The sequence below is a fragment of the Sturnus vulgaris genome, chromosome 1, assembly GCF_052056855.1.
Source record: "Sturnus vulgaris isolate bStuVul1 chromosome 1, bStuVul1.hap1, whole genome shotgun sequence".
NCBI classification, from domain to species: Eukaryota; Metazoa; Chordata; class Aves; order Passeriformes; family Sturnidae; genus Sturnus; species Sturnus vulgaris.
Genome location: NC_142243.1, coordinates 116,689,692 through 116,710,828, shown reverse-complemented (window position 1 = coordinate 116,710,828; position 21,137 = coordinate 116,689,692). Strand labels below are relative to the sequence as shown.

The 21,137-nt window shown below is 40.4% G+C and overlaps 1 protein-coding gene across 7 annotated transcripts in view; it reads left to right on the top strand.

Annotated features, from left to right (window-relative positions):
- Positions 1-7,372: 7,372 nt before the first annotated feature.
- The window catches only part of PCMTD1 (protein-L-isoaspartate (D-aspartate) O-methyltransferase domain containing 1), a 40,510-nt gene continuing 26,745 nt past the window's right edge, over positions 7,373-21,137 (top strand). For 2 of the 7 annotated variants that reach the window (XM_088174877.1, XM_088174860.1), the window contains exon 1: positions 8,468-8,653. The gene's annotated coding sequence lies outside the window, so the exon portion shown is untranslated. Of the gene's footprint in view, positions 7,735-8,001; positions 8,245-8,467; positions 8,654-10,944; positions 11,090-21,137 lie in introns of those variants that run through there. The other 5 variants (XM_014881621.2, XM_088174840.1, XM_088174868.1 and 2 more) reach the window with 5 other exon arrangements.

Sequence of the window (21,137 nt, the reverse complement as noted above, 5' to 3'; positions counted from 1 at the left end):
AAAAAGTGCTAAACTTCTGCCAAATTTGGAGAAAAAATATCAATAGTATTTTTTTTAAAGCATGAGGACTTTGGAGGAGGCTAAAAGAAAAGATTATGTTCTGTTAGAACACTTTCCAAGAGCATGCTGCATCTTAAGAACAAACCTTTTGGTAAGCCTCCTGGATATAATGTAGTATTTGTTCATGTCTCACAAAAATTACTTAAACTGGAAGATATTATATAATATGAACTTAATATATTTTTTAATATTTATAATTTTTTTCCTTGTCTTTTTGGTAATCTGTTGATAAAGGATGCTTTTATACAATAAAAAGAAGACCAAGTTTATGTCTCTAACAACTCAATCCTATTGATTAAGAGATTCAAATTCTCTTAGGGAAAAAAGAAATATATAAACACAACCTTCTCACTTTGCCAATATATTAAATGTGTTAGAAATGGAACTAGAAGCATTTTTTGACACATTTACAACATGCAGATAACTTTCATCATCTTTCCTACTTAACTATAAAAGTTACATGTAATAAATAGAGTACTTGGAGACTATTAGGTATCTGGTAATCAGCTAATCTTAAAAGCCTGTGAAATTATGGAACATAGGCCAGCTGACTACTAGTAAGAGGACTAATGTACACTGTATACACTAATACACTACAGGATATTATCAGCCCAAATACAGAAGAGAGGCTCCACAAGTTAAATTTTAATCCATATAAATTACATATTGTTCCATATTTGATTAACAAAACCAGGCAAAAATAAAGTGAAAACATTTATTATTTTGAGGATAATATTTCTGCTGTTTGCTATAAATACAGCAACTTCCTTTAAATATGACTCATTCAAGGGAAGCTCAGAGACTGTCTTTAAAATATTAAACCATGGTGGCATATAATTTTTCTTGGTTTGAAGGACTCTGTTCCTTCTAAAAAAAGAATGTTATAAATTTAGAAAAGCACCCTATTGATTTAAGCAAAAGATGACATAAAGAGTATGTTGTTGACTCACTGTCAGCTACATCTAGAGACAAATCAACATATTTCCATGGAGAATGTCTCGTGCTTGCAGTTTACAATCAATAAGGAGGACAGAAGTGATAATATATGACACTTTCTGCTTACATATTCATTTTGTATCCTAATATACCTCTGAGACAAGTTACAAATGGTTTAAAGCAGAAATACTAAAGGAAGACATTTCTTTTTCCAATCACAGGTCATGGAAAAAAGTAATATACATGAAATCTAAATAACTGCCACTTGCCTTGGTACCAAATTCTAAAAAAAAAATTTAATATTTGATTGTGTGACTAGATTTTGTAGTATGTCAGCCATTAGCTAGATGTGCTCAGTTTATTGTATTTAAGAGCAACATTTGGTTAAGCTCTTGGCAGTGACTACAGGCCACTGGAATCCTTCTCTTGCTACAACCTCAGGCTTGTTCTTAACAGAGAAAAAAAACCAGGAAAGTGCACACAAGAATTTGGAAGATTAATCTGAAGAAGGCCAAACAACTGATCATGAGAGGCATCCTTAAGACCAATTTCTATGGCCACAGACTCCATTTAATTTCATTCTTCGTTTCATTCAATTTGCATCTTTAAGTTAAAATATGGGTTTCATTGTTTTGGTATTTTTCTTTTTCTAGTATGTGCTTTCAATGTCTTAAAATCTGAACCAAGCTCAGCCTATGTTCTGACAACTAAGATACTTCTAGGTCCACACCATGCTCTGCCCACTGCCAGAAGCTCTCCCAAAAACTGCTCCAGAGGGGCTGAGAGTGCTAACACCACCCTAGCAGAAGATTTCATGGCAAGGAGAAAAAGCCTCATGCACTCTCCTCACAAGTGGTATGTAGGCATATCACTTTTGAAGATCATCACTGCTATTCCTGCCTAGTCAAGACTTCAGAAGAAGATGTTTTTGCTACCACTGTATCACATTTCTTTTAACAAAGTTGCTAAAAAATGTGACCACTTAAATGGTGTGTGAGAGGTGGGATGCACAGAAAAGATTACAGGCATCCCAAACAAATATATGCAACTCAAACCCCAATACATTTTATTTGGTGTGATTCAGAGGAGTATGATTGTGATGCATAGCATTAAAAACATTGTTCAATTGCTTAATGCAATTCATATTTACAAAAAGTGCATTTGAAAATTCACAGCAATGAAAATCCCGATCCCCAAAAACTCAAAATGCCTTAGCAAGTTACAGTAACAAACTGCCTCCCTGAAGGGGGCTAGAAAAGAGAAAGGATGAGCAGCTCTCAAAGAAAAAGTAGCAAGTCTTAAAGACCATTAGGAATACTGAATGGAGGAATCTGGCACATAGACAAGCCATGTAGTAAAGGTTGATTTACTCCTTTTAAAGGCACTCTTTTCAATCACCTAGCTCTGGAGCTTCGGAAAACGTTGCTCTGATCTAAAGCTTAATTAGCATACAACCAAAGCTTAATTACCATACGACCATTTTTATGTAAGACAGTAACACTGGGTTTGTTTACCCAAACTGCAGATTAACAAGGTCAAAGATGCAGACACACTATACACTGTGTATGTAGATCTTACCAGTTTTACAGGTGAAATCTTTCAAGTCTCATCTGCCAAAGCAACATTGTACAAATGTGACTAAACTGCTTTCAGAGCCAGGACACACCTCAAAGAAGCGCAGCTGCAGGTTCCAGAGGCCCACATCACAGCCTATAGATGATGGTTTGCCAGGCTGGTGTCTGGCCACCCATGGGGACTGCAGGTTACACTCTGACCAGTCCATTACAGCTTAGCTATGCGTGTCTTCATCCTGGACCTGAAGGGACTCAGCTTGGACTTGGCACTCTCTGGAGGATGACCTAGCTCTGTTCCTGGGAACTTGAACATTACTTACCACAAATCTTTGGAAATGGCATGATGACTGCTGGGATACAGATGAGAGCCACAGAAGGTACATTGGAACATCTGAAAGCAAAGAATGCAAAACCAGAACATTTTAAAAATATGAAAGGTAGGCCAAAAATTCAGGACAAAATAAAATGCTTTCCAGAAGCGATTCAATATTTTTTCCCTTTGCATTACTTGTGTTGTTTTCAATAACACACTACTTTTACTCTCTGAGATAATACAGTAATGCAGGAAGACAAAGGCTGCAAGACAGGGGAAGCCACTGCATCACTTCTCCATTTCAGGCCCTCTTCCTGAAACAAGCTACACCAATGGGATGTGTGACACAGCGTGAAGTACGTGCTCACTGTATCCAATTGCCAGAAGTGGTATCTGTTGTAGAGAGCAGAGGACAACATCTGAAAACTGGAGCTGCTGGTTATGTAGCATGTCTTTTTTGTTCTACACCTGTAAAACCAACTGTCAGGAAGAAAATCTACCAAAAATAAAGGAAAAGAAAGAAGGCAATCAAAAGAAAAATTAAAAAGACAAAGAAAGAGCTCAGTGGATGAAAGGTATCAGGGAGTTACCAATATGAGAGAATATATAAAATAGATATAGGAAATTAACTGTAATTTTAAAATGTGTGATAACTAAAGATGAAAGAAAAATACAGAACAAAATTTGTCTGGTGAAAGGAAATCTAATAAGATTGTGGAAACTAGAGGAAAAAAAGAGTTGCATGCAAAATGAATCAGAAAATGGTCACTTCAAAATGACAGTGAGTTATAAATATTTTCTAAAAAGCTGTGTCAACATACAAATGTATGCACCACGGTGTGAAATAATTAATTACAAATAGCAATAAACTCTATGTCTCTAATATCCTTATCCTTTCCATTGACTTTCCAGAGATAAACAACAGAAGTTCTTTACTTGGTAGGAATAATCCAAACCTTAAGAAATCCTACAAAACATTATACTGTCACAACTTTATTAAAACTAGATTGCATTGCAGAACATAAAAAAAAGTATTTTAAATAGTATCAGCTTGAGCTCCACCAAAAATTTTACAAATGTAAGCTTTATTAGATTAGGAAAATAGCATATATGTCTAAAACTAAATGTTAAAGAAAAATACTTTAATATCTGTTTTGTATGTTCTTTGTAGTATTAAAAATACTTTAAAATGCTTATTCAACAACAGAACATAGAGTTAAAACTGATTCAAATCAAAGTACCTTAAATGCAATGATATATAAATGGTTTTCATTAATTAGAGATGCGCAAATGATGCATTATTAATTAGCTTTATGCCAACAGGATTGTATTCAGGGAATGTAATTTTCACCACTCTACTTTTAAGCTATTGCTATTGTTAGGAATGCCAAGATGTCTAAAGGACAATTTTTTTTCTACATAAATAAGAAATTAAATATGCCTAATAATATGCCTACTCAGTATTTATGACATGATCTTTATTTGAACCTGTTTTCATTATAAATTGCTGTGTATATCCAATTTTCTGTTCTGTTTCTGTGTACTATAGTAACAGTTAAGTCTAAATACTTTACCATTTCTTTGATAAATTTGAAATTTACTAGGCTGTCTTGAGTACTTATCCATTAGATATCTGAATGTTATAACCTTCACCAGAAGCACAAAATAAAGATTCACCAGAGTCTTCCACATAGTTCAGACTTTATCTGCATGATCATGAAAGAAATAACAAAGCAGCAGGACAAAATACTGAAAAAGTAAATTATGCTTAAATCTGCGGATACAATAAAACACCAAACTTGCACAGAATAATGAAGTTTGGGGGGAAATTTAGCCTAGCCCATTGTTTCATAAGGGTGAAAGGATGTTCACTGTGCTGCAGTTGAGAAGTGGGTTTCGTTATTTCATTCAGTTAAGAAGTGGGAAAAGTGGTTTTGGGTTCAGCAAGCTTACACAGAGCTTGGATGGGCCTGTCACGTAATACTTTAGCTTTTTATGAGACTATTAACTTACATTCAAATGAAAACAAAGGTTGCCCAAATGATGCAAATTTCAAATTTAAAATAATGTGACAACAAATACCTTTCACATCAAGATGCAGAAGTCATATACTGCATCAGAAAATACACACCTTACTTCCTTTTTAACAACGGATGGACAGGAATTAGATTTGGAGAACGATAATGCTTGGGTAAAATTTTCTGCTAGACCTGAATGCTGAAGCTTCTTGTCAGCTCTGAAAGTAGATGGCGGAATGGCCTTCCTAATTGTATGTCCATGTTCACTGCAAATGGAAAAAACAGTATCAGTTCAAGCATGATAACTTTTTTCCCTCTAAATTATCTGAAAAATTCTCTTAAAACTGAATGAACAAAACAGCCATAACATCTGTCCTGACTGAATACTGATTAAGTGCACCTTGTCTGACAGACAATGACTACATGGTGCTCAGGCACAAGAATAGTTAGGATTTGACGGAAAGAGAAGAAATCAAAACCAGGAACTCTCACAACACATACAGTAGGCAGGGAATGATACACTCTTATTATATCTAACTAAAAATTCTTAATAGAAACAAACTTACAATACTCCAGCAAACTTACAATAAGCCAGCAAAAATTATTCGTTTACTGATGCAAGGCATATTTTAATGTAAAAATTTAATTTATGTGTTTTTCTCCCTTCTATTTCTCTCATTCAAGGAGCTATTAGTTACATCACTAATAGGGTGGCAATTTGTAGCACTGTTTGAATCACTCACTGACAGGGAACCTATTTCTGAGTCCCAGCCTCACAAAAACTCTCTCCCTTATATTGCCAATTATCTTCACCTCAGCTGTTGCCATCTACAACCATTATGCACTCCAGGTATTAACTAATCCTGCCCCTCAACAGAGTAATACTAACTCCTGGCCTCTTACCAGCTACACTTTTATGTCCTTCATTTCTCAGGACTTTTAGTTACAAATCCTGTTCCACCACTACTCAAACTTTGGCTGAAGCTCAAAACTTTATGCCTCTCAGCTGCATTTCACAAAACACTGTGCTTACAACACTCCAGATTAAATTATCATTGTAAATGTCTACAAGTTATCTAAATTAGTTTTATTGTAACTCTACATCTTCAGGTTTTCATATCCATTATCCTGAAATCCTTAAATACTACGCCTTTTGCCTGATTGTTTGGTGAACATGAACTTACTGTTATTGAAGTGTGAATGTCATCCTTTTTTCTGATACTGACCTCGGGTGTTTCTCATTCCTTTCCTCAAAGAAAACAGATTAGTCAAGTTGCTACAAATCCTGAAACCCGTGTAACTCTTAATTCTCTCAGTATTTACCAGCTGAACTTACTTTCTCCACTGACTCTCCAAAGCCCACAAATCCAATTCCTCCTTACCAAATCAAACGTGAGACAATGCCTCAGAAGTGTCACCAGAGGCCAGGGCTCAGAATGACCCAACACTCTTCATCACCTTGGGCTGCAAGTCTTCACTGGGGCTCCAGGCTTCCTTGACTTTCCACTTATATATGGCTATTTCCTTCCACACTACTTCTTCCTTTCCCCAATTAATAGAATCATAGAATATCCTGAGCTGAAAGTGTTACACTAAGATTACAAATGTCACACTCCTGGTCCTGCAAAGGACCACACCAAGAATCACACCATAGGCTTGAGTGTTGTCCAAACACTTATGTCAGACATAGTGCCCTAACCACTCCCCTGGGGAGCTTCTGCCAGTTCTCAATAATCCTGACAGTGAAGGATCTTTCCCTAATATTCAACCAAAACCTCCACAACATTTTCACGCTGTTCCCGCAGCCCCTTCACTGGTTACCAGAAGGAAATCAAGTGCCTCCCCTCTCGATTTCCATGGAAGCTCATAGTTTACCACCTTTACAGACCCCCCCCGCTCCCCCCCAGACGTTTTCTGACATTTCTAATGATTTTTCTGAGCTTTCTCCGTGGTCTCTCTTACTTGCTATAGTTTTTCCAACTGTCCTTCGGAGCTTCGACAACAAAGCCCAAGGGCCCTTCTCTGAGGCCTGGGGGAACTTTCTGGTCCCCTTGCGAGAGGCCCTACGGAAAGGTCCCGCAGAGCCGCCGCATCCCCTGAGAAGCCCGGTGAAAGCGGAGCTATTTCGGACAGGCACCGTGCGCATGTTTTTAAATCCGGGCCTCCGCCGCGACCCCCGCCGCCCACCCGCAGTGCTGCCGCTGCTACCGCTCCTCCCCGCCCGGCTCGGCCCTTCTGCAGGGCCATTCTGCTGTCCATCCTGGGCGGCCCACGGGAGACAAGAGGGCCGGGGACACGGCACGGCCGGGGACACGGCACTGTCGGCGCTCCCCGGCCAGCGGGGAGGGCGAGCGAGGCGGGAGGCAGCGCAGGCACCCCCCACAGCCCCCGGACGACTGGTGACGAGCGCCGCGAGCGCCGGCCGCCCATTGGCTGTCGCGAGGGGGGCGAGTGGCCAATCAGGGCCGGGCGCGGAGCGGCGCAGCGCTCGCCCTCGCCTCGCCCGGCGGCCCCGCGCGCGGGGGGCGGGGTCACGTGACGCTCTGTTTACATCCTCTCAGCTGTCGGGCCCCGCCTCCCCCGTCCCGTCCCGGCCCTCGCACCGGCACCGGCCGCCGAACCCACCCGCGCACCCTCGGCCCTCGCACCGGTACCGGCCGCCGAACCGACCTGCGCACCCCCGACCCGCGGCCGCCCAGTGCCGCCCTCCGCTCGTTCGGCCGTTCGCCCGTGCTCGGCCGGAGCGCTCTCCTGTCTGCAATTCTCGCCCCCTCCAGCCCAGCGGTCTCGCCGGTGCCGCCCAGCGCAGGGTCCGGGACCCGTTGCGGAACGGGTGAGTGTCCCGCACTGTGGTGGGGGGGGGTGGGCAGAACTGCGCTCTGGCCGCGCTGTGCGGCGCGGAGGCCCCGTCGGACGGCCGGGACGGTTGGGTTGCGGTGGGGGAGGGGGGGAATGTGGCTCTCCAGCCCCTGCCCTCCGGCCCCTGCCCTTCGCCCGTTCCTTGGGCGCTCCGATCCCCATTGTCCGCGGGCCCCACACGCAGGCGCGGGGGAAGGGGGATGGGGGGGGCGGTTGTTTTCGCACAGCCGGGACAGGGCGAGGGCTCGCCCTGGGGAGGGACAGGACGGGCTCTGTGCGTGCGCCGTTGGCAGCCCCTTCGTCTTCCTCCTCCTCTTTTGCCCGACCCAGTCACCCCTCACGCCGTCTGCGTAATAAATAATCTCTGGCCCAAAACGGGTTGGGAGGAGGAGAGTACGTTGGGCCCGGGCAGCTGTGAGAGGACGGGGACAAGAGAGAAGGTTCTAGCCTCGAACTGCGGGCAGGGGCTGCTGGTACAGGCAAGGTGAGGGCAGCGCTTGTCCCTCGCTGCGGCTCAGCGCCCTGCCTCCCCCCCATGACGGCTGTGCGTTTGCTTTTTGCCTTTGAGAGAATGCAGTGAGAAGGGGAGCCTGCGTTTTGGCTGATTTGTTTGTGCTTGCTTGGTTGGTTTGTTTGTTTGTTTGTTTTTTTCGCTGTCGAGTCTCTACAACCTTAGGGGTTGGTGGGGGCTGCGTCTTCCAGGCCGAGGCATTGTTGAGGGCTGCGTGAGACATCATCGTGTTTTGTTTCAAGAAAAACCCGTGGGCTAATGAAGGGTATTTCTCTGGAGAGTGGAGGAGGCGGTGCGGCTGCAGCGAGCGGAAGATACTTTGTTTACATAAATAAAGTGTGTGAAATACGCGATAACTTCGCTTTTCGCCCGCAAAGCCAGGGTGAGTCGGTCGGTGAGCATTCCTGGCGAGAGCTGCCGGGGGAAAAGGAGAATGCTACTTCTGCCCCTTGCTTTGCCATAAACGCACATTTTCTCTCTGTTTATGTTGTGGTCTCTGTTTTGGCTGGGAGTAAGGGGAGGAGCAGGAACTGGCTCCGGGGCTGCCACCTCCTCCCGGCTGTTTTCTTTGTTGTTATCTGCTCGAGGAGGCGTCCTGGGGTCACATCTGTAGCTGAGCTGCGGTCTGCGGTGTTAATAGGATTCCTCTTGAGCCCGAAACCTCGGGCCACCTTCTGCAGTGTATGTGCGGGTCTCGCCTGCCCTCCGCCTGCCCTCCTCCCCCCTGCCTCGGCAGTTGTCGGCGGCTCGCTCTGAAGTTGCAGGAAGGGGAAGGGAGGGCAGAGGGGGAAGGAATCTTGGCATTTATTTGATACTCGGTCAGCAGCCTGGGCCTGCTTTGTGCAGTTCTGTCATAAAAAAGCCCCCCGAAAATCAAAAAAAAACCCTAACAAAACAACTAAAATGGAAGCAAACACCTAAGGTGGAAGGGTAAGGGGATGTCTGTTTGAAAACAAATTCCTTATGAAAGTACTAAACTGCTCCAGTGTGTGGAAAATGCTTGTGTCCTTGCAGTACTTGCCAGTGCCAACTTACTTAGTGTTCTCCTCGGCGGCATTTTTTTTTTTTCTCCTGTCAAGTAATAAGCACAGTTGAACTGCAGGAAGTCTTACAGGAACTTTAGCAAGAAGGTAAGGTTTCCTCTCATAAAGAGCAGCAAACGGTGAGACACACATAAAAAATACCCGGAATGAGGCTAGTCAGCGCTTCAGCAAATTAATGAAGATGCCAAATTCCTCTTGACCATATGACTTCTGTGTTACAGAGAGTACTTTTTAAGATGCAAGAGACAAAAAATCCAGTGCTTAGAGTTAGTAAATTACAATAATGTGTTGTGAGAATGTCTTTGTAACCTTAGACCATTATGCTTACAAATGTATTATAACGTGTGATACTTTTTTTCCCTCAACAGGATCATTACGTTATTCTGGGCTGACAGTCTTTGGAAGGAATCAGGCTTGGATAAATGGAGCTGTCTTCTCAGAGCTCCTGCCTGATCAGTTGGGAAAGTTTGAAAAGTATTTTAGATGTGTAGGTGGAAAAATGTATGACAGATCTATTGGTATTTTAACTGACTTTGTGTGAATAAATATAATGAAAGGAATGTTAGAAGTATGTGAGTGAGGTCAGAGAGCCACAATGAGGGCTTTGGAAATGGACACTTAGCCAGATGTTCTTAACAACAGTCAGTGTCCCTCAGAAATGCTAGAAAATACAATTGGATCTTGTTGGGAGGTCTGCAGTGAGGAGAATATAATGAAATCGCAGAAACATAAAAAATGTAATGCTGAACAGTCTTGGATGGCCAGATTTTATTACTGTGTCTATGCAGGGTTAGGTTGTTCCCCACATAACCTCTGATCTTCATTCTAGAATTCTAGTAATAATCTTCCTGTCCCTCTAATTGGCCTTCTCTCTGGATTTTCTTCTTCTAATCTGTGTCATGGCATGCTTTAGGTATGTCACTGGCCAGTTTCAATTTTGCAGTATTCTATTTATAAATTATGAAATCTTGCCATTTTTATAATCATAATCTTGGCGTTTTGGTGGTCTTGGTTGTTTACTTTTCTTTTTGCCTGTCAGTGACTGCCCCAACCTGCAGTTCCTTTTGAAGAGGCTTCTGCCGAATAGGAGACCTAAGAATAGGACCTCAGTGTCAGGCATATATTGTAGTTTTTCATGCCTGTGCTGGACCATACCAGAGCAGTCACTTGGCTGTGTTTCTGTAAACTTGAAGCACTTTGAGACGGGAAATGTGTGTTCTGAAGCTAAAGATAGGCTTATTAGGGCATGATATCAGTGCAGGTGGAAGTCTTAAGGCAAACTTAAAAGACATTAGCATAAAATTCCTACTGAAAGACATGATTCTTGTTTTTTCCCCCCAGAACCAGGCAATAAAATCTCCCCATGCAGTGTCTGAGAAAGGTTTATGTCAGGTGTTTCAAAAGTTCCCCAGAACAAATACATTAAAAGCAGTTCTGAAATATTAAGCATTATGGTAATGCTCATGCCAGTCTTATGTGCATGGAGAGAAACACCTGAGAATGCAGTAATTTTTTTCTGGATGAGAAGTGTCTTTGTATGTACCTTTTTTCATCATTTCTTGCTTTGTTGCCATTTTCTGCAGGAATGTCACAGAGATCTGCTATTCTACCCTGTTGAACTGAAAGTGATGGTCTGTAGTTGATGATTAATTAGCTCTCTGTGTAAGAAAAGTGGCTTGAAGTCTCCAGCACTTGGCACTCTTGAATGCAGGCATCGTTCAATATAATCTCGGGGTTTTTTTACCTACTTAGAATGTAAACTCCTCAAAGCAAAAGTGAGTAGAATGTATGTGCAGTTATGTTTTGCAAATGAATAATCAGGTGTGTGCCTAAGGCACTCCAGGAGTCTTCCAGTAGGGTCAGAAATTGATCTGCATGCTTCATCCTCTCCAACCAACAGGCGTGGATTTTTTGGATGGAGAATTCTTTCAATGTATCTACTTAGCAGAACTGTGTTCACACTGTTCTGCTTCATCCTTTATGGAGTTTTAGGGACTGAAGTGTGGTGGCTATATCAAATGTTATGGGTATAATTACACGAGAGCATCAGGAAATAACTACTGTGCTCCAATTCCTTTAGGACTTATTTGTGTGCACTGGATGTTAATGAAAGCCTTCAGGCCTCCTTCATGCAAGTTCTTAAAGCAGCTTCTGCTGCTGTGTTACTTAAGAAATTTGGACTGGACTTCTGGTCCTTAAAGAAAGGGTAGAATTTATAGCAGCTCAGGATGCTGAATATAATTTTTTGCAGAACTGAAGGATAGCTGGCTGGCATTCAGGAGAGTGGTGTTGATTTTCTGTCCTTTTTGTCCTGGTATGTCATGCTTACTTCATGTTTCAGAGAAAGTGTTGCAAAGTCAAGAGCGATGTTAACCTCCAGGAGCTTGGAATACTTACTGAATGTATGTGTGTGGATTCTTGCTGAATCTACTTCTGATCAGAAGCTTATTGGAAATATTGGAAGTAAGAAGTAAAAGTAAAATGTAAGCAAAGATATCTTTAAAAATGGCAGTCCAAATAAATTTATTTTTGGAAAGAAGAAAAGGATTGGAACCTATAGGGTTGGAAATGGGTCTGGGGAATAACTGTACAGTCTTTATTCCTTGTACATTATGACTACAATTGATATGTGACATATTTCTCAATTAGTTTTATCAGTCCTTTAAATTGAAGCACAAAAGTATCAATTGTCCTTTATTGTGAGGAGGAGACAGTGGTTTAGAGGTCATTACAGAAGACTTAAAATGAACAAAATAAAGACAAACTCCACAGCCCTAAAAGAGATTAGTTGTGACATCAGGAATCACCATGGGAACTCACAGACTACAGATTCTGGTGTATTCTCATATGGTGAAGTTCTAGAGTGGGGAATTACTGTGGAACTTCTCTTCTTAGAGGGGGGTGTGTTTGGGCAGAAAAATACTTGAGGCCTGCTGCTTAGAAAATGCATTTAATGAAGGCTAGTTTTGGAGCTCTGGCTTTGTTTCGTTAATGTTTAGTGAAGAAAGCCTGTAAAGATCTTGCTTTTACAGTTGGCGGTTTGAGATACTCTAAGTGTTGTTAAGGTGACATAACAGGTGAGGTTTGGAATGCCTCTCAAGTGTTGCATTTCACTTGATTTTCTCAAAGTACTATTTGCTCAGCATACAGTTGCAAAACAAAGTTTGACTTGCTGTGTTTCTAGGGTGTAAAAGAGTACAATTGGAATTAATGTTGAAAAAATTGCTTAAAGAAACAATTCAGAATTTAACATCAAAACCTTAAAATCAGGTTTAAAAGGCAACAGGCTTACATCGAGTGGTTTGATAGCGACATGAGATGTTTTTAATCCTGAATGAAAGACATTTATATGGAGGTGCTGCAGAGCATCAGTGTTGTCAGCATGGAGCTGATAGATATGGGAGGATTTACGGGAGGCCTACATTATTTGAAGTATTAAAAAAAAAAGGCAGGATAAATCTGAAGTAGAGGTAGCTGAGCAGTTACAGAAGAGAGCCCTTGTCTTGGTTGATGACATATGTGCTTTACTGGAGATGGTGTGTGTTTAAAGACACACATGCACAAAGGACACGTGGACAACCAGACAATTCTGTGGCAGTGTAGAGACTGTAAACAGGATCTCTGTTCTGCATGTTTTTAGAACCTGATGATGACAGACTGGTTACAAGTCAGTGTCTCCAGGTTTGCTCTTTTGATCTCTTTTAACCAATGATGCCTTTTTATCTGGTTGCTTTTCCAGTCCCAACCGTTAGGTTCCTTTCAAAGCAGTCTTAAGTCACATAGAATGAGCAGCTCCTCTGACTTACTTGCAGAGAAGCAAAGACAGGATGTGGGCAGAAGAGTTTTCTGTTTTATTTAGCACTGATTGTTGCTGTAGCACCGGCCAAGTAGCCAATGGTTAGCATGAGCACCTAAAATAGCACTGGAGGTCTGTGTTTGAGCATTCAAGTCACATCACAAGTACCAGAAGCCTTATGTTTTTATTACAAAACCTTTTCTTTGCATAATTTCTAAATAGATAAGTCTTATTAAAGCTGTCAGTAATCATAATTATTTCTTCCTTTTTTTTTAACAATTGACTTATTAAAGTCTTAAGTGATAGGTGCATATTTCTAATGGCAAATTAAGCAATCTTGAAAACTATTTTCAGGATGAATAGTGACAACTTTGTAATACTGGATAATGTTCCTGCAGGAGGCATCTGTCACTGGAAAGTTTTGTTTTTTTTCCAGCTGATGTCTACAAATGTCTTTTTAGATTTAGTGGTAAGAGTTAGAGTCACATCAAAGTTGTTCTAAAATACTAGTTTAAGACGTAGTGAAAGGCAGTATGCAGTAATATTGTAATAAATATGCAGTAATATTTAAAGCATATATTGGTACCATTTTCAAGCAAAACAAATGGAATTTGTTATGAGTTGTCTTCAGGAGTGAAGGGGAGCTAGATTTCAAAGAGATCATCTCAGACGTGACGTCTTAATTATTTGTTCATATTTTACAAAAATACGAATCTGCCTTTCCAAAAGGTTTCTGTATCGGTGTGTAGTTTTGTTAGTGAAGTGCTAGTAATTGGAATTGTGTATAGTAATAGTTAGCTAGTGAATCACTAGCTTGTGAGCAGCCAGCAATTGATATGCCTGTGGCATCCCTGTCCCAGACGAAAGACTTGATTTGTATAGATGATTGTTTTAACATTGAAAGAGGAATTAGGACAATATGGTTGGCAGAAAATGAGAAGTGATTACTATTTTGAGAATCTTTTATTTCTTTAGCAGATATTTGGGAATTACCATGTGGTTTTCTTGCCAAAATAAAAAGACAAGTAATACTAGTCAACCCAGTCAGGATGACTGTGCTGTTATATCATGGTCCATATATCAAAGTCAAAAAAAGAGATAATTGGGAGAGCCACTATCCTCTTGATCATATTTTCAGAACAGTTGTTTTTGCTTGATAGGTATGACTGAAATGAATGCAAGTCAGCATTGCTGAAAGACTGAACTCCAAAGCAGTTGCTAACGGAGATGCTTAATTTTGACAAATGGTTGATATTTCTGCAGTACTAATAAATTCAAGTAATCAAGAATGCTGCATTTCTACTGGTACATCAGTTTGACATTACAGGATTTGACTTTTCTTGGAAAATCTTTGTCTGAGACGCACGAATTTCTCATTTACTCTTGTAGTTCTTGTTGGATTCTGGTGGATGGAGTTTTGCTGGTTCTGCTGGGCATATGATCCTGCTCTTTATTTGCAAAACTGTTTCCTATACCCTTTTGAGACTGAAGTGTGGTTTTCCTTCCATTCAGTGTAGTCCAGTTTGTTAAGCTTTCCTGTGTTCTTCCTTCAAGAAACTCTAAATTTGGCATTATTGTGGTCACAATGTCAGTGATAGTGGAAGGACACAGAAAAGTCAAGCTGCTGAGTTTCTTTGACTTCTGCTGAGCTAACATCTGCAGTATTATAAAATCCCATAGGCCTCAGTCTCTTGTTATTTGCTTCAGTTAATTATGCATTCATCATGACTAAGACTCATTACTGCCAAGTTTCCTGAGAATCTATAATGTTTCTGAAGTAATTCAGTTGTCAGAAAAAGTCAATTTAAAATTTGACTTCTCCATTCTGGCATGCTCTGGATAAACTGAAGTTATCCATGATGTAACTACATCAGGTTGTATGAGTGTAGCAGCCTCTTGTGTTACATCTGTAAACTACACTTGTGTCAGGTGAAAACCATATGCTTTGTATGACTGCAAAACAACTGATACAGTTAGATTGTAGGAATGGTGATTATCTTGAGCTGTGCAAGTGCACAGCTGCTATATAGGCAATGATGAAAGCTTCTCAACTTCCATTTCTTGCTGAAGTATTTGCATGAATATCTTGGAATGGTTACTGGAGCATTTACAAATGCTTCAAATCCCTTCCAGACAACATCTGCCATTGTTGGTACTGTAAGTAAATTATAACTTTGGAGCCACATTTACAGTAGTACTTGATTCATACCTGAAGATAAAGAAAACCAATAATTCAGAAACATTTTCAAATTTAACATGTGCTTATGTATTTTGGTTTGTGCCTTAAAGAAGGCCTATAAGGAGTTTTGTTCAAGTATTTCTAGTTTTCAGTTTAGGTGTCCATGGCCTCAGGTGCGGTGAGTTGTGAGGCTAAGCACGTATTGCCAGTAGCAAATAAACACGTGTATTCAGCATGTACGTATATAATTTGCCACCACACCAACACAGGAGATGGCACTAATGCAAGCATAAACAGCACCAATGGCCTCATGCTGTTACTCTTTCAGCATGGCCAATGAATGTTTGCAAGCATGTGTGTATATATTATGAAACTTTCCAAGGTACTGGGGTTTAGGCACTCATTCTACCCTGGAGCTCTTCAGTCTGTTTGTGCCCCATTGCCTTTTACACACGTGCACATGCTCAGCTGCCAATCCCAAATACCACAGATTGTCTAGCAGCTCACCTTGGACCCATCTTTGTTTCTCTAGCAGCCAACTCCCTCAGCTGCCTCACTCAGCCGGTGTGTCCCGTCCCAGTTCCAAGGCCACTCTGCGGGTTTGCTGGCCAGTCCTGCTTGGTACTCCCTGTGATTACACCCAGACCTGCAGAAGCTCACGCCCTGCTTTGCTGGCACCACAGACCCAGCAGTGACCTGTGGTCTGACTCCACGTCTTGTAGATGTATATGGGAAGCAAACAGAGGCCCAAGAAAGAGTTGCAAAAGGAGATTTAACAGTCCGACAGGATAGGCAAGGGCACAGCTGGACACACACGCTGACCTGCAGCCTGCTTGCAGGTGACCCATCTCTCTTGTCACCGTAGCCCTGGCTTTCCCAGGCTTGTTTCTCCCCTAATCACTGTGATTTTTCCCTTTCCCTACCTCTGGTTTTTCTCCCAAGCATCCCCTCACAGGACTTTTGCCATCCCCAAGTCCTTTTCTTCTGCACTCCATGGTAACTTTCTGCAGCTCTGTAAGAGTCACACCTTTGTATCTGAGAAATGCCTTGGAGAGGCACGGTGCTAGTTGGGAGTGTGGAGAGAGCTGATGGTAGCCTATGTCAAGATATTCAAATGTGGTTCCCCCACTTGTAAGTGCATCCTGCCCTGCTCCTTTATGTGCGGAACAGCTTTCTATCACATAACCCAACAAGGTTAACTTTGATATATGCAGTCAAATAATCTGTTTAATCATTTGCAAACCCTGTGGAAAATTTAAGGTAGAAGGTACTGGCTGGCCACAGAAGTGTAAATTAAAGTAATACTGTTACAAAAGCAATACTTTGAAGCATTACCTCAAAGTAGGGAGAATAATGAAATATTTGCATGAGGCTTTGTGAAACAGACTTTGATAACAGTATTAATACTGTAACCTTTTACACTGTAAGCTAAAGTGTTGATTTTTTTTTTTCCTGGATGACTAGAGACTTTTTGTTGGAACTTTAATACAAATTTAGTTCATACTTGATGTATGTTTTGAAAGTTTTGATAGATCATCACTTTCTTTTGGTTAGAACCATGACAAGAAATGCATTCTTTGACAAGATTAGACTAATTCAGTGTGCAAGTGTTAGTAAACTAGTTACATTTGAAAAAAATGGTAATTCCAGTGTGATGCTCCTGGAAGATTGCATCAGTGAAAGAATTTTGTTTTGTGGCTCTGAGGAAGAGAAGCAAGAAACAGGAGTAGGCTTTGCTCATTCTTCCCTCTTGAAAATTACAGGACTAAGTAATAGCATAACTTCTCAAAACATACTGTTGTATTGCACTGTATTGTTTTAAGAATCAAGAAAAAATAATTTGGTTTATTTTTTCCTTAAAGTGTATTTATTTAGCATCTCGTAAGAAGAGGATGCATAATAAATAAAAGTTGATTCTCAGGCTGTGAAAGTAACCATCATGATAATAAAGTATTTAAGTTATTTATGCTGTGATTATTGCGTGCTATTTTGAAACTCTTTAATACACTTCTGAAGATTAGAAACCAAAAAATTTTAGTGTACTTGGAGATTGATAAAGTTGATTGATATTTTTTTTAATTTGGCCTATTTTTTTGTTTTTGTTTGGTTTTGTTTTGTGGGTGGGTTTTTTTGGTTTTGGTTGGTTTTTTTTGTAGAGACTGAAGTAAATGCATAACTCCAAGATGAGGTTTCAAGTGTCAGGAATGCAACTATCTTCTATTTTTACACTTGACCTCATTTCTATTTTCTTTTGCTAAAGGCAACAGGCGTATGTTGTTCTGCTGCTGCTAGAAGTGAGTTATTCAAATAACTTGAAATGTTTATGTGCATTAAGTTTTTGAACTTTAATACTGGCTGAAATAGTGAAATTTTTGTCATGGGCCACATTTTGCCTAGTCAAAGTTATATGAAGTGTGACTTGATCTGCTTAAGAGCTGTGACTTTTATGGTAAAAGGTTAGGAAAATATGTTTCAGTTCTTGTATAAAACCTGTTTTTTATAAAAGAGGATTCTCCTTTCCCATCTCCCATTTGTTACTGGTTACTCTCTGAAGGTTACTCCTGGTAAAGGAGCATCATTTTTATGTTCTGGTCACCCAAACTAAATTTTTAACCATCTTCTTTCATTAAGAGAAACAAGTTTTGTTTTAAAAATGTTGGCTGTTTTACTTGTTCTTTATATATATCAAGGTGTCTTAGACGGAAAACGATCACAGTGTTAAAATTTGCAGTAATGTTTGTGTCACTTTTATGCCTTTTGCCTTTTCAAGCTAAACAGAATTAGATATACCAGAACCAGTTCTTTTTACACATCTCTCTATAGCCCTTCTGGTTCTTAACATTTGCCTGTTATGGCTTATATGAATCTGCTTGAAATGAGTACTCTCTGTTAAATATCCTTCTGCAAAGCTGTCTATTGTAGCAGTGGGTTTTGCAGCCTGGTCACTCTGTAGCTCAGTAATTTGTGAAATATGTGCACAGACAGCAGTTTCTGATATGCAAAACAGGTGTGTGAGACAGGCACAGTGAATATCAGACATCTGTATGTATTAAACATCATCGATCCATATCTCTCACAAAGTCTTGATATTTTAGGCAGTGAACAAATTGCTATTTCCTGGTACCTCCTGTTTCTGTGGGTCTGTTAGGCCCTCGTGAGAAGCTTTTCATCTTTCCCCTTTCTCTCAGCCAGTCTGTGATAAAGCTCTTTGGCTAGTTTATATTGGACAAACTAAAAATAGTTGTGGCCTGGGAACAGATAGAGCTGTAGGCACACCTCTCAGGAGCTGAGACCTTTACAAAATGTGCTGACTGCCAGGTTCTGTCACAGACACTGGTATCAGAGGAAGGATAGGGGATCTTCTGCATGCTAGACCTTGGGTTAAACTGATGTCCTTTGCTTAGGAGATCTTTAATGGGACTTTGAGAGGTCACTAAGTCTTGTTAGGCTCCCCATTGACAAGAGCATTTTGCACATTGTGTTACAACTAAGCAACACGAAATGTTTTGGGCAGTTGTGGGTAGAGAAGCAATAATCATTATTTTGAAGTCTGGAATTGATGGTGCACTATATGGTACTCAGAATCAGGGCAGAGCTGGCATTCATTCAGTCATAAAGGTATACATACAACCTGTTAAGAGGTAATCACTGCTTTGCCTATAACAATTAATGAGTCTGTGTTTGAAGAACAAACTGCTCCTGAAGCCTGAGAGGCTCAGATTTGCAAAAGTTTTTTGGTTGCCCAGATTTTAAGGAGTAGGGAGAGCTAAGTTAGGATGTGGGGTTAAGCTGCACATTAAAATTTTAGTCCAGGAAGTATGTAGGATTGTTTGCATTACTTTGTAGTAAAAGGTAATGAATTTTCAAGACTTGATCAGCATACCTGAGAACAGGTCTGACATACAGAACTATGTATAGAAAAATGCTCCTTTCAGCATTCAGTCCTTGGTATGGTGTGAAGAGGGTAGGTAGAATTTCAGATGAGAAGAACAAATTAAGTACAAGAGACAGCATAGACCAAGAAAGGAATGTCTCCTAGTTCTAAGAAGAGAGAAAAAAAATCAAACAAACACAAAGGCAACTAAAAAACGTTTTATGTTGTTTTATAGGGGTTTTTTGTTTTTTTTTTAATTCAAGTTCCTGTGAACTGTCTCAATGTTAAAAAAAGTTCAGTAGCTACTCAGCAAGTTAGTCCAAAATTATGCCCTTGTGTAGCTACCAAGGTTAAATTCATTTGATCATGTGCTTGTATGCTTGTCACTGCTCATACGTTTGTGGAGTTCTGTAAGTTTCAGAACCTCTTTTGAGAGCAATGCTGTACCATGTCTGCTGTTCAGCATGCTCAGGTGACGAGGTGGAGGAAGAGTGAAAGCAGGCACATACCTGGAATCTTGTGTAAACAGCTGTTGAAAGCTCACCCAGGAAGATCAGGGCTTAAGCTTACATCAGACTTGACAAACATTTTCTGCCCAAGTAGGTCAATGCAATTCAGGTTAAGTCAGTAGTTGTAGCTGTTTACATTCATTTGACTTAACGCTAATCCCGTGGTCTATTTTTTGTTCCATTGCTATATTGAAAAGAACCTCGAAGAATGCTCTGTGGAGCGCACTGCACTGGAGAGCTGACTCTACTTGGTTTTGTACTTATTTCTGTTTTACTTGAAGAACTTCTTGAAGTGACCCACTGAACAGTGGTTTAGGAGTAAATGTTTCAAAAAGTAAGATTAGTCTGGAGTATAAACTTCAAAAATGTGCAGTGTTCTTGACAGATTTCCCTTAATGCACCAAATAGCATAATATATCCTAAAACCAACTGATTTTCTTCTTTCAGAGGTGCTTGGAGTGACAAAACAAATAGCTGTGGAAGAGAAGGTAGTTCTAGTAGTTGGGTTTCCAAAGCACTTATAATTTTTTTTGCCTTTAGTATTAGTTTAGCAGTGAGGTATATGTGTAAAAATTAAAAATAAAAAAACTTTTGAAGATTTAATTCCAAAATACCTCTGTGTCCCACATTTTATTCTTAATTCTTTATAACTACTACAGTTACTGCCAGCACATACTTCATATTTTGGTTTTCTCCAGTCTTTGCTGGATGAAAGTAGTATTAGAACTATTCTTTTCCTTTCAGATCATAATCAATCATACTGTTTGTTTGAAAGCTCTTGCTGAAATCTTAAGCTCAGGTCTGCAGTTTGAGGTTGAATTTCCTTGTGGGAGTCACTATTATAATACTTGGGACAAAAAGGGAAGCTAAATTGGAGTCCTGTGGTTGTAGGAGTCATTGGATGGGATGAGGACAGGCAAAACATGATCTTGAGCAGGAGTATCACCTCTGGGGAGAAAGGAGTGGGTCTGATACTAGATTGGTAGCCTGGGGAACTTTAAATCTCTGCTGATTAGAGTGATGTTGCTGATTTTTGCCATGGGTAAACTGAAACTATTAACTTGACTGAATTGTTTCAGGCCTGTGTGTACATTCATGGTTAACCCTTCTATTGCCAGTAACAGAATATTCCTTTTTGGGGAGACTGAACAGCTGAATCCTAATATTAATTTGCAGCTCAGAGGCTTGTTGCTGTCTTCTCCCTCTCCCAGTAAAGAGGGACGAGTGACCAAGCAAGGTTGTATTCTATATATGAGTTTAAAGTAGTGTATTGTACTCCTGATTCAGTGTCATGTTTCTCTAAGCTGACGTGTTAGTGAAACTAGTTGTCAGGAGGAGACTTCAAATACGGCTAATTCCATTTATTATTCTATTTTCTATTTTTCGTTCTTTGAAACAAAGTAAGGAGATTAAGTTAGTTGGCTCAAGTAGCTTGTATTTCTGAGTAGATATCTATATGGAGTTC